Source organism: Moschus berezovskii, chromosome 1 (genome assembly GCF_049115385.1).
Source record: "Moschus berezovskii isolate FMDL1 chromosome 1, NW_MosBer_1.0, whole genome shotgun sequence".
Lineage (NCBI taxonomy): Eukaryota > Metazoa > Chordata > Mammalia > Artiodactyla > Moschidae > Moschus > Moschus berezovskii.
In genome coordinates this window covers 12,575,001-12,588,294 of record NC_142460.1, presented here as the reverse complement: position 1 = coordinate 12,588,294, position 13,294 = coordinate 12,575,001, and the positions used below count along the sequence as shown (strand labels likewise).

The following is a 13,294-nucleotide window of genomic DNA, read 5'->3' as shown; positions in this document are numbered from 1 at the left end:
ATGTCTGTTTAGAAACAAAGTGGATTATTTCAGGATTCTTTCTTTTTAAGGAGTATGTACTGTCAGTTCTATATATGAGGTTTAGTGCATTTTGGTAAGATAGCAACAGGGAATCAGAATTTTATTTATTGGTAAAAATGTAGATGTAAGGAATGTTTGTATATATGATAATGGTTTAAGGTCTGAGAAATAATAGGGTGATGATTCAGTTATTTATTTCAAAGACATTCCTTCTCTGCCTATTGAATTTTTAACAGGAAGACAAGATTTTTTGTTTACCAAAATATCTAAAAGCAGACTCTGGTGCCTAGTGAAGTTGATTTGCTGGATTTCCATATTCAAAAAGTTAATGTCAACGAAATAGAATGGCCTTCTAAGTCTGCTTATAGAAGATTTTATAAAATTTTGTGTTAGTAATTCAGCTTCCTAAAATGAATTAGTTGCACAAATGTACATATGCATGCGTGTATAGAGAGAGAAAATCCCAGAGTGGGGAGGGACAGGGGGAGAAGGAAGAGAGGGTTCAGTGTTAACTTTTCAATCTTATGTCCTCTGTCTGAAATGTATTCTAGTCTTTAACAGCACTGACTTAAAAGCACATTTGGTTGCCATTTCTTCAAGTTCTTAGGCCATAAACCTTGGCCAGTGTTTTACAGCAAAAATTAAGTGAAAGGCCCAGCCCCGCTTCTGCTCATTTCAGTATTCACTCTGGAAGGGCCTCCTGATCTGTGTCAGATCTTCAACAGTATGGCCTTCTGTCACCCATGTTACCTTCAGAAAGCAGCATTGTTGGGGTTTGTTTTATCTCAGTTTTATATCTTGGTTTGTCTCCACTTAAACCCTGTCAATTTTTAGAAGTGTCTTTTGGTGTCATAACTGATTTGTCATGAAGGGGCGGTGTTTTAATGTTGAGTGTGCGATTCCGCATGTAACTATAGACTGTTGCAGGTCTCTGATACAGGACTCTCAGTGTATGAAGTGGCCATGTGACAGGAATGCTCACTGTCATGAGGCTTTAGTTTCATGGGCTTTTCCCCCTAGAATGTTGAGTGCTTAAAATCTGACCTCAGATTTTGTGCTGTAATGTTACAATGTAGGAAGGATGCTTTGTTCCACTTACAGTAATTAAAGAGACTATCAAAGGAGAAAATTGTTATTTAGAGTACATATAGCTGTAGTTTGCGGAGAAGGCAATGGCAAGCCACTCCAGTACTCTTGCCTGGAAAATCCCATGGACAGAGGAGCCTGGTAGGCTGCAGTCCATGAGGTCACTACGAGTCAGACATGACTGAGCGACTTCACTTTCCCTTTTCACTTTCACACATTGGAGAAGGAAATGGCAACCCACTCCAGTGTTCTTGCCTGGAGAATCCCAGGGACGGGGGACCCTGATGGGCTGCCGTCTATGGGGTCACACAGAGTCGGACACGACTGAAGTGACTTAGCAGCAGCAGCAGCAGCTGTAGTTTGAAAGTCTGAATTTTAGCATTTCTATTCCTTGTGAAACTGTGGTATTATATATTTTTTAGCAAAATTTATCAGATGTAACATGGGCATACTTCCACACAAAACAGAAAACTAAATTGAAATGTATAAGTTAAATTAATTGCTAATTCATTTTAAATGAAAGAAAAGACAGTTACTTTTATAACGGAACGAGATAACTTGATTTCTTTGTTTCTGAAGCATATGAAATAGAGAATAGATATATTTTGTTTAATCTGGAGAAATAGTGAATGAAGAAATGGTTGGTGATTTTTAACAGAAATAGTATAGTGAAAGCAGAAATGCTGTTTTATTTTAGCAACGCGATTTTCTGTGGGGTTTTTTTTCCCCTCAACTCTTGGCTAACACTTTATCCCTTGGAAAGACCTTTATTTCAGTCACCACCCATGTACATATATAACTTTCCCAAAGAAGATGGCAATAGTGATGATTTTTCTGGTATTACTGAGATTCTTTCTTTCTTTCTTTAAAATAGCAGTAGATGAATACTAGCAAAATGTGGCTGTTGGTGAATCAGTCTTATTGTTTGATGCTGATTTTAAACCTCATTGGATTTTTGGATTCTTTATTTTCTTTTTATTTCATTCAATTGTAGGGTATCACTATACAATGTGATGGGTTCAAAGTTAAAAACAATGCGTGAGAAGGGTGTTTAAGAGTTAAGAAGTCATGAATTGACGTATGGACGCTAATTTGTTTTTAACTACAGAGTTTAAAAAAGAGCATTTTCCTGTGCTGAGTGCTTCAGATAGAGATGAAGATTTGATGAGGTGCTCCTCACTGATGGTGGGGCACCCATGATGAGACAAGAAGCCTGGTGAAGGGAGTGGGTGGGTGGAGACTTGAAGTTTCTTAGAAGTGCTCGGGCTTCTCAGACATTTCTTTCCATGTCTCTGCTTTTGTTTTTCTGCTTCCTTTGAATAAGATGACCTTGACTGGAGCTCGTACCCAACGTTTCTTCAAGATTCAGTTCAAATTGTCTTTCTTCTATCAAATACCTTAACTTACTCCTTTCTTGGCACTTTGTTTATACTCTTGTCATGTTGAATTAAAAATACGTGTTTACATTTCTGTGTTCTTTACTGTTAGCTCTTGTGGCTTAAGGGCAGTATCTGAATTATATTTTTGCCTCTAGTGTTTTTAGCACAGTTGAGGGGTCATAATAGACTCCGGTTGAAGGAATGAATAAAAGCATTTCATGTCATAGGACGTGGCTGTAATAAGAGTTAGAATGCTGTGGATCTATGTGGGCCCTTGTGAATTTTTTTTGACTTTTAAATAATAACCTTTTTTTTAAATAAAATGTCTGGGAAGTCCGTTTTATTCATTTTTTCCCCATCCCCTCCTCCCCAAAATAAATGATTTTTATTTTTTGCTGACATGTAGGCGTTCCATGTTTTTGGTAAAGATATTACAGTTGAGCAACATAGGATTGTGTACAGTTTAAAACTACTTATAGTTCTCTCCTCAGAGACGACCATTTTTTCTTGTTTGTATGTTCTTCTGGATTACCCTCCTTCCATTTTTAATACCTTTCTGTCTTTCTCCTTTTATTTTCTTTTAAAACTTTTTATCTATCTAAGCCCTTTAAAGGTGCTTTTGAAATACAGGTTCATTGTTGGAATTCTTCTCAGACGGCAGAATGTGCTTTGATAATCACAGCAGACATTTTCAGTACTTCAGGTTGGACTTTTCTTCGTTTTGAAATTTGTTTTGCTCTTGCTTCTGTGATACTGCACATTCCTGATTGTTTCCTGATTGATTATCGTATCTCTTTGAGCTTCTTTTCCTCTGCCTGGTTTTTAAGTGTTTGCATTTCTCAAGATCCAGTGCTTTCTCCATCATCTTCCAGGACTTCAGGAAGCACCTTCGCGTGACTCTCTAGTTGGCAGCTCCAGCCGAGAGGACTGTTGACCCCCACATCCACTTACCTCACTATGTACGTTTACTGTGTACGTGGCATTTCTGTACTTAGCTTTTCCAGAAGTTCTTCAGATTCAGCAGATCTACAGTTAAATCTATTCTGTTCTTGCTTTGTTTGGTTGTCTTCTAGTTTTTCTAGTTTCAGTAAGTAATATCTTTCTTTGCAGTTGTGCAACCAGAAAACTCTTAATTATCATATTCAATCCATCAACAAATGCCCCTGAGTCATATTCTAAATATTTATATAGTTATGGATCTCCTTATGGAGAAGGAAATGGCAACCCACTCCAGTATTCTTGCCTGGAGAATCCCAGGGACGGGGGAGCCTGGTGGGCTGCCGTCTCTGGGGTCACACAGAGTCGGACACGACTGAAGTGACTTAGCAGCAGTAGCAGCATGGATCTATTTTGGAATTAATTTTGATCTGTTAATGTGTTTATCTCTCCTTATACAGATCTTACACGTTTAAATAACTATAGATCTATTGTGGCTTTTCCATCTTGCAAAGCTATTTCCTTCATTGTGTGCGGCTTAAATAAATCCTAGGTGTGCTCAGGCAGTTTAGGGCTTCAGTACGTTTGTTCACTCTGCCACTTTCTGCCTTCACAGTCCCTTTGGAATATCTATTAGTACTGCATTAGAGGTACCGATTACTTTGAGGAGAATTTATATTGTCTCAATAACGAGTCTTCTCATCCAGGAACATGTTGTGCATCTTGATTTAATCAAACACTGTTTACACCTTTCAAACGAGTCGCACATTTTCTCCATCAGTGTTTTTCACAGTGTATGACGGTTGTCGCTGCTGTTGTCCAGGGAGAGCTCCTTTATTTTCTTTGTGCTTCATCTACTGTTCGGTATAGTCCCTGGCACTGCACTTTAATACTTACTGACTTTCAAGCAGTTTCGGGTATTTTTTTTTTATGCTTGTAGTTTTAAGCATTTTATAAATTAAAAACATTTTTAACATGTTTTTGTAGATAAATGACAGTTGTAAATTATATTTTTTTCCTTTTAAATTTTATACTTCTTGTTTTGTATATTTGACCTATTGGGGTAGCTAAAATCTCCTTAACGGTATTGAACAAAATAGCCAATATCTTGACTATCTATTAAAGTAATGCATTTATGTTTTACCATTATATCTGCTATTTGTGTTTCTTTTCTACCCTAACAAATGCTCTATTAAGGAATGGAAGGTGTTTCTTTGTTTGTTTGTTTTTGCTTAGGTCGTTTTTTAATTAGGAATGACTATTAAATTTTATCAAACGTTTGCTACATTTAATGAAGTGATATTATGATCTTTTCTTCTTTAGCTTACTTAGAAAATCTATTAACTGATTATATAATATTAAATTGCCCTTGCATTTCTGGAAAGAACCCTTCTTGGTCATGATATCCTGTGAGTTCATTTATTCTTGTGCTCTCTTTGTCATGTTTTGGTGTTACAAAATCATGCTAACATAAAATAATTTGGGACATTTCCCTTGCTTACAGGTTATTTATAGTAGGAATTATTAACTTTTCGGTTCAGTTTAGTCATGTCCAGCTCTTTGTGATACTATGGACTGCAGCATGCCAGGCCTCCCTGTCCTTCACCAACTCCCAGAGCCTGCTCAAATGCATGTCCATCGAGTCGGTGATGCCATCCAACCGTCTCATCCTCTGTCGTCCCCTTCTCCTCCCGCGTTCAATCTTTCCCAGTATCAGGGTCTTTACCAATGAGTCAGTTCTTCACATCAGGTGGCCAAAGTATTGCATCTTCAGCGTCAGCAACAGTCCTTCCAAAGAATATTCAGGACTGATCTCCTTTAGGATGGACTGGTTGGATCTCCTTGCAGTCCAAGGGACTCTCAAGAGTCTTCTCCAACACCACAGTTCAAAAGCATCAATTCTTTGGCACTCAGCTTTCTTTATGGTCCAACCATCACATCCGTATTTGACTACTAGAAAAACCATAGCTTTAACTGGACAGACGTTTGTCTGTAACGTAACGTCTCTGCTTTTTAATGTGCTGTCCGTGTTGGTCATAGCTTTTCTTCCAAGAAGCAAGTGTCTCTTAATTTTATAGTCGCAGTCCCCACCTGCAGTGTATTTGGGGCCTAAGAAAGTAAAGTCTGTCACTGTTTCCATTGTTTCCCCATCTATTTGCCATGAAGTGATGGGACCAGATGCCATGATCTTATTTTTTTTTTTTAATTTATTCAGTTTTTAATTGAAGGATAATTGCTTTACAGAATGTGGTCTTAGCGTTTTTAATGTTGAGTTTTAAGCCAGCTTTTTCACTCCTCTTTCACTATCATCAAGAGGCTCTTTAGTTCCTCTTTGCTTTCTGCCATAAGGGTGGTGTCATCTGCATATCTGAGGTTATTGATATTTCTCCCAGCAGCGTTGATTCCAACTTCATCTAGTCCAGCATTTTGCCTGATGTACTCTGCATATAAGTTAAATAAGAAAGGTGACAATATACAACCTTGACATACTCCTTTCCCGGTTTGGAATCAGTCTGTTCCATGTCCGGTTCTAACTGTTGCTTTTTGATCTGCATACAGATTTCTCAGGAGGCAGGTGAGGTGGTCTGGTAGTCCCATCTCTTTAAGAATTTTCCACAGTTTCCTGTGATCCACACAGTCAAAGGCTTGAGCATAGTCAATGAAGCGGAAGTAGATATTTTACTGGAATTCTCTTGCTTTTCTGTGATCCAGCAGATGTTGTCAGTTTGATCTCTGGTTCCTCTGCCTTTTCTAAATCCAGCTTGAACATCTGGAAGTTCATGGTTCATGTACTATTGAATCCTCACTTGGAGAATTTTGAGCATTACTTTGATAGCGTGTGCTGCTGCTGCCACTAAGTCGCTTCAGTCCTGTCCGACTCTGTGCAACTCCAGAGACGGCAGCCCACCAGGCTCCCCCATCCCTGGGACGTTCTAGGCGAGAACACCGGAATGGGTTGCCATTTCCTTCTCCAATGCATGAAAGTGAAAAGTGAAAGTGAAGTTGCTCAGTTGTGTCCAACTCTTTGCGACCCAATGGACTGTAGCCCACCAGGCTCCTCTGTCCATGGAATTCTCCAGGCAGGAGCACTGGAGTGAGTGCCATTGCCTTCTCCAGATAGCCTGTGAGATGAGTGCAATTGTGCGGTAGCTTGAACATTCTTTGGCATTGCCTTTCTTTGTGATTGGAATGAAAACTGACCCTTTCCAGTCCTGTGACCACTGCTGCGTTTTCCAAATCCACTGGCATATTGAGTGCAACACTTTGACAGCATCATCTTTTAGGATTTGAAATAGCTTTAAGGGTTGTTCAAATTTACCCATAGTGCCTTTGGTTGGGAGTGAGGGATGTTGTGATATTAAAGGAAAATCTTTTACTGCATTTCTAATTATCTTCTAAAATTTTGGGTTGTCTTCAGAATCTTCATAGCACAGTTCAGAGTGTGGATTTAGAAACCTATCCATTTCACATCGTTCTTTTTCCTTTTATTTGGCTCTTCACATTTTGGGACACAAAGTTGTAGATAGTGCTCCTTTTAACCCCTGTATTTAAAAAAAAAAACGCCTATTTGGATATGGTGTGTCCTCTTTTCTCTTTCTAAAAAAAAGTTAAGGATTTTTTTTTTTTTGCTTTAATTAATTTGTTCTTAACCTTTCCATTGTAAAAATGGAATCCTGCTGAAGAAAACTATAGAAAGAAATATATCTATATTAGTGAGTTATTATAAGAGAAACATGGTTGTAGTGATCATCCAGGTCAAGCAGGGATCTTGCCAGCCCCTGCAGAAACCCTTCCATGTGTTTTAAGCATCCTTTTCTCTCCCACATTAGCCACTTTTCTGACTTTCAGAATAATAAGTTATTTAATTTTCACCCACATAGTCCTGTCCAGGCACAACAGTTGGGTGTTGCCTAATTTTTTAAAAACTGTCTTTGCCTTTAAGTCTTTCTTAGCCTGTAGTTCCTCTCTCCAGTTCTTTCTTTTCTGTACAAATGATCTTCTGAAGAATCTGGGCTGTTTGACCCATAGAGTTCTCATGGTCCAAGTAAACATTCTGTTCTGTATTTTCTTCCGGTTGGCAGGTACACCAGAACTTGACTGGATTTAGGCTTAATTTCTTAGGCAAGATTGTAGGTGCTATTGGTTTCTTTCATCAGGAGGCAGGTACCACCTCTCTGTCACTTTAACTTTGGCAGCACTGATGTGCAAAGCCTAATGTGTCCAGTCGTTATTTCCTTTGTTATGTAATGTTTTCCTTATGTAACCCATTGAGAAGTGAATTTTATTTCAATTTCTGGTTATCTAACAAGTATTTTTTGACATTAGAAATTTCTAGATTTGTTTCGTGGTCAGGATATGTGGGCTCTACATTTCTACAATGTATTAAGATTACCTTTGTCTCTCTTTCCTGGGTTTCAGCAGACAAGCACTTCATTTTCAGGCTTCCCTTGTGGCTCAGCTGGTAAAGAATCCACCAGCAGTGTGGGAGACCTGGGTTCGATCCCTTGGTTGGGAAGATTTCCCTGGGGAAGGGAAAGGTTCCCCACTCCATTATTCTGGCCTAGAGAATCCCACGGACTGTATAATCCATGGGGTCGCAAAGAGTCAGACGCGACTGAGTGACTTTCACTATTCCTTATGCAAATTTTCAAATGTTCACACTGGCATTTGTAAACAACTTTTATTTTTCTTTTGCTTGTGGTTTAAATATTTTATATTGAAATATTAAATCAAATTTTTTAGTGTTTTCTTCAAATGTTCTAGGAAAGATTCTAGTTTCTTTTTCAACAATGTGATTAAGAGACAGTGTGATTCTGCATATGACTGAGAACAGGGTTGACATAAATCTGGGTCATGGCCTCGTCTTGTGTGCCATCCACTTTTGTACAGCACACAAACCAAGAAAGGCTTTCACATTTTTAATGAAAAAATAAAAAAGATAAGTATATTTTGTGGCACATGAACATTTATTTGAAATTTAATTTTCAGTGCCTGTATATAGAGCTTTACTGAAGTATAGCCATGCTTATTATTTATATCAAAATTGAGTAAGTTAGGAAAGAGACTGGTCCACAAAACATAAAATTATACCTGTGTGGCCCTTTGCAGAGTCAGTTTGCTAACCTCTGGCAGTGAAATGTGGAGAAGGCAGTGGCACCCCACTCCAGTACTCTTGCCTGGAAAATCCCATGGACGGAGGAGCCTGGTGGGCTGTAGTCCATGGGGTCGCGAAGAGTCGGACACAACTGAGCGACCTCACTTTGACTTTTCACTTTCATGCATTGGAGAAGGACATGGCAACCCACTCCAATATTCTTGCCTGGAGACTCCCAGGGATGGAGGGGCCTGGTGGGCTGCCGTCGATGGGGTCGCACAGAGTTGGACATGGCTGAAGCGACTCAGCAGCAGCAGCAGCACTGTAATGCACCCTTTCTCCTTGTGTTCCTCGTCTACCTTTGGTCTGCTGTTCATAACCAGTAATTTGTTATGGGGCTATGTAAAAAATCGCCAGATTTAACTGCGTGAATTCAACCTTGCTTGTGACCGTTAATTTTTGACCACGTTGAAGTCGATTGTCCTTGTAGTATAGTTTTGTCTTCTGTGTATAACTGTTGAAAGCTTTAAAAAGAGAAGCCCCTTTGATATTGATGGTGTGCTATTAATGTTGCTTTCCCTCAATTTCATTCAGACAGTCTTAGCCATTATTAATATTAAATTGTATGCTGATTGCAGCCATGAAATTAAAAGACGCTTACTCCTTGGAAGCAAAGTTAGGACCAACCTAGATAGCATATTAAAAAGTGGAGACATTACTTTGCCAACCAAGGTCCGTCTAGTCAAGACTATGGTTTTTCCTGTGGTCATGTATGGATGTGAGAATTGGACTGTGAAGAAAGCTGATCGCCGAAGAATTGATACTTTTGAACTGTGGTGCTGGAGAAGACTCTTGAAGACTCTTGAGAAGACTCCAAGACTCTTCCTGGACTGCACGGAAATCCAACCAGTCCATTCTAGAGGAGATAAATCCTGGGTGTTCATTGGAAGGACTGATGCTAAAGCTGAAACTCCAATACTTTGGCCACCTCATGAGACGAGTTGACTCACTGGAAAAGACTCTGATGCTGGGAAGGATTGGGGGCGGGAGGAGAAGGGGATGACAGAGAATGAGATGGATGGATGGCATCACTGACTCGATGGACATGAGTTTGAGTGAACTCTGGGAGTTGGTGATGAACAGGGAGGCCTGGCGTGCTGTGATATATGGGGTCGCAAATAGTCGGACACAACTGAGTGACTGAACTGAACTGAACTGAATGTAAGGTGTTAATTTTATATTGTGCAGTCTGTTAAGTTTGTGTTTTCTGTAGAGTTTCTTTTTCCATAAAATCAAACTGCAATTTGAATAGACATGTTGATTGTTAAGATCATTCTGAGAGCAAATCCTCTGAGGTTTTGGGAACATGATTTTAATTTTATTAAAGATTCACTGTTAGAATTGACTTTCCTTATGGATAAAGTATTAGTTTGTTGATTTAAGGTATTTTAAAATAGAATTTTGGCAAACTAGGGTTCTTGAAAAAAAGTCTAATCTTGTAATAATTTTTTATAGGTAGAAAGAATAATTTGGCTGTATTAAAACAAGACAGCAGGCCCCAAATGGAGTCAGTTATGCTAAGCCCCATGTAACCAAACTGAGACAACTAATTTTAGTTTTGGCTCTCCCAGAAATGAAATCTTAACCTAGTCAGTCAAGAATTACCTACTAAACACTAGACTCTTGCTCGCCCCTAACGAAGAATGTATGTGTGTACTCAGTTATGTGCAGCTCTTTTGCGACCCAGTGGACTGTAGGGTGCCAGGCCTCCCTGACCATGGAATTTCCAGGCAAGAATACTGGCTTGGGTTCCCATTTCCTTCTTCAGGGGATCCAGGTATCTTCCAGGGGTTGAACCTGCACCTCTTCCTTGTCCGGCATTGGCAGGCAGTTTCTTAACCACTACTGGCTCCACCCGGGAAGTCCTACATTGGGGTGATCTTGCCGTAACCAGTCTTAGGTGCCTGGTAAACCTCCTTCTTCCTGCTTGCTTCTGCATGTAAAAATCTCTCGTTTTTATACACTTCCTTGGCATTCCTTTCTGTCTGCTAAATGGGATGGTGCCCAACTTGTATTTGTTGGATAAAACCAGTAAGATCTTTAAAATTTACTCAGTTGAATTTTGCTTTTTAATAGCTATTATAACCATGTAAATGGGTTACTCTAATTCACAAGAGAGAAGAATTTGTATCATGAGAATTTCTACTGTTTTTGTAACATAGTTTGCTGGGTAATCAGGAAGCCAGGACTGACCTTTCCTTAAGGGTCCAGGATCACTGTGTTTTATTTTGGTATATGGCTGTGTCTTTCTCTGTATCTGTATCCTGTTTTACTTAAATTTCTAATATTTATGCCTGACAAATTATCTTATGTAAAATATTACCTTCTAATGTTTTTAACTTTCTATGGCAGTTACTTATGCTCAGATACCAAAAAAGAAAAGACCAGAAGGTGACTCCCAGTGAAAATTGCAGTGAAAAGTGAGCAAAATGTTTCCATTTTCATGCTTGCTAGGATCAGTGCACGTTGTGACACTTTATAGAAAGGTTTTATATATTTATATATAAAAACATACACTTATTGACACACAAACTTCTAATCCCATGAATAATTACGTGTAACTGGGAATGTTAATTCATTTAAGCCATTGTGTGTCAAAGCAGCCCTGAGAGATAAGTAGCCACCACTCTGTTCTTTTCCTTAATACACTGTTCTTTTCCTAAATACACTTATATTTATCTTGTTTTAAAAGTTGTTCATGGAAAATTTTTTCATTTTTCTTGTGATTAATTCTTGATTTTGCACTCACTTTTTCTGGTTTTGTAACCAGTGATAGTTAGAATCAATACTTGTTTTACTAGTAATTTAAGCGCTTATCAACATATGTTTTTCATTCATGTTAAGCAATAAATTTTTATTTGCTTCAACTTTTCCTATGTATGTGTTTACCAATGTCTTAAATGTTCCTTCTGCTTGTTTATGCTTTTTCTATTCTTACTTTTCACACTTATGAAAAAAATAGAAATGGTCAGTGAGTCTAACTCACTTTTGTATGTAAATTATTGCTCTAAGGTCAGTTAATAATGCTCATTCCCTGTTGTTAGGGCTTCCCTTGTGGCTCAGCTGGTAAAGAATCTGCCTGCAATGCAGGAGATCTGGATTCGATCCCTCGCTTGGGAAGATTCCCCTGGGGAAGGGAAAGGGTACCCACTCCAGTATTCTTGCTGTTAAGGAATTTTATAATCTGTAACAATCTTTTTTGAAAAGTTTTTCTAAGTAGTTATTTAATAAAAATAATTATAAAATTTGAAAAAGAGTCGCTCTTTTGATAAACAACTCTGTTTTAAGATTATCCTTTGAAAATATCACTTGTGATCCATTGCATTCTAATAAGCGTTTGGGGGCAGGAGAGAAAGATATGCAGAAAGGCATGTCCTGATCAACCCCGTGCTTGTGGATACAGTTGTGTAGAGAGTATGCACGGTGGTGTTGGAGGCAGGCTCGGTCGCTATCATATATCATGGGAAGCAGTAGGGAGGACCTGAGTTCCGGTGGGTACTGACTAGACATGAAGAGAAGATGGTAATGAAAAGGAAGTTTAAACCATTGGAGATTGCCTTCTTTTGGTAGATAAGAAGCTTAAATATCAATAATTTTGTATAGTTCAGCTTACTACGTTCATTATCAGCTTGTGGTAGTAAGGAAAAACATCACTGTAAATACTTAAAATGAAGACAGATACTGAATAGCTGTAGTATTTATAAGGAGAAGGGAGTCAGTGACACTAGAATGGAAAGATTTTATGGAGGAAGTTGATGTGTTTTCTAATATCCACCTTGTTATACACCCTTTCAGATCTAGCTTGGCTCCCATTTGTGTAAAAGCTTTTACTCAGCACCCAGATGGCAGAAAAGTTCTCCCATGCTGGGAGAGGGTGAAGAACCTGTGTATTCATTTGTCATCAATCTTTGTTACTTTTCTAGAACATGTTCCTGAATATCACACGTTCTTATTCTTCTTGTCCAGAATGTGTTCAAACTAAGCTTCCTGGATAAAAGTTCCTAGTACTTTTTTTTAACCTTTCCCCTGTCCTTTCAGGACAAGCACCAGCTCTGGTCAGTGATCAGCCAGTGATCAGCTCTGGTCACTGATTGCATTAGTTACCGGTTTCCTGTAGAGCTCTGAGCAAAGCTTCCTAAATTACTCCTCTGTGAGCTAACATAAACCATGGTGGCTCTTTTTGTTTTTGTTTTCAGAAAATGTTTTGGGGTGAGTTCCTTTTAAAAGAATGGATTAGCAAAATGGTAAACAATGGGCTTTGGTAAAGGACTTTTTGTATTGACCTCTTTATAATGACCGTGGGCTGCCATTTAAATCTTAGGTTACTTCCTGTAGTCTTTTCTCACCAGATATACTTATGCTCCTGTGGAGTGGGGATTTTATTTGAAGTGTCTTTAAATTTAAGAGACATGTGAGTGAAAGTTGTCTATAAAAATAGCACATGTCTTATAAACAGAAGATACTACACCCACCGTAGTAGGCTGAATGATAGGGTTTAAAGCAAGGGAAGAGTAGTTGTTCATGGTTGATTCAACTAGTCTCCTGTTGTTGAACATTTGGGTGGTTTCCAGTATTTTGCTTTAATTAAAAATATTGTAATGGATGGCATCACCGACTCTGTGGACATGAGTTTGAGTGAACTCCGGGAGTTGGTGATGGACAGGGAGGCCTGGCGTGCTGTGATTCATGGGGTTGCGGAGAGTCGGACACGACTGAG

The 13,294-nt window shown here is 38.8% G+C and overlaps 1 protein-coding gene across 15 annotated transcripts in view; it reads left to right on the top strand.

The window, feature by feature from the left end:
* TBC1D5 (TBC1 domain family member 5) overlaps positions 1-13,294 on the top strand; it is a 623,629-nt gene that overhangs the window by 187,261 nt on the left and 423,074 nt on the right. The window lies entirely within an intron of this gene.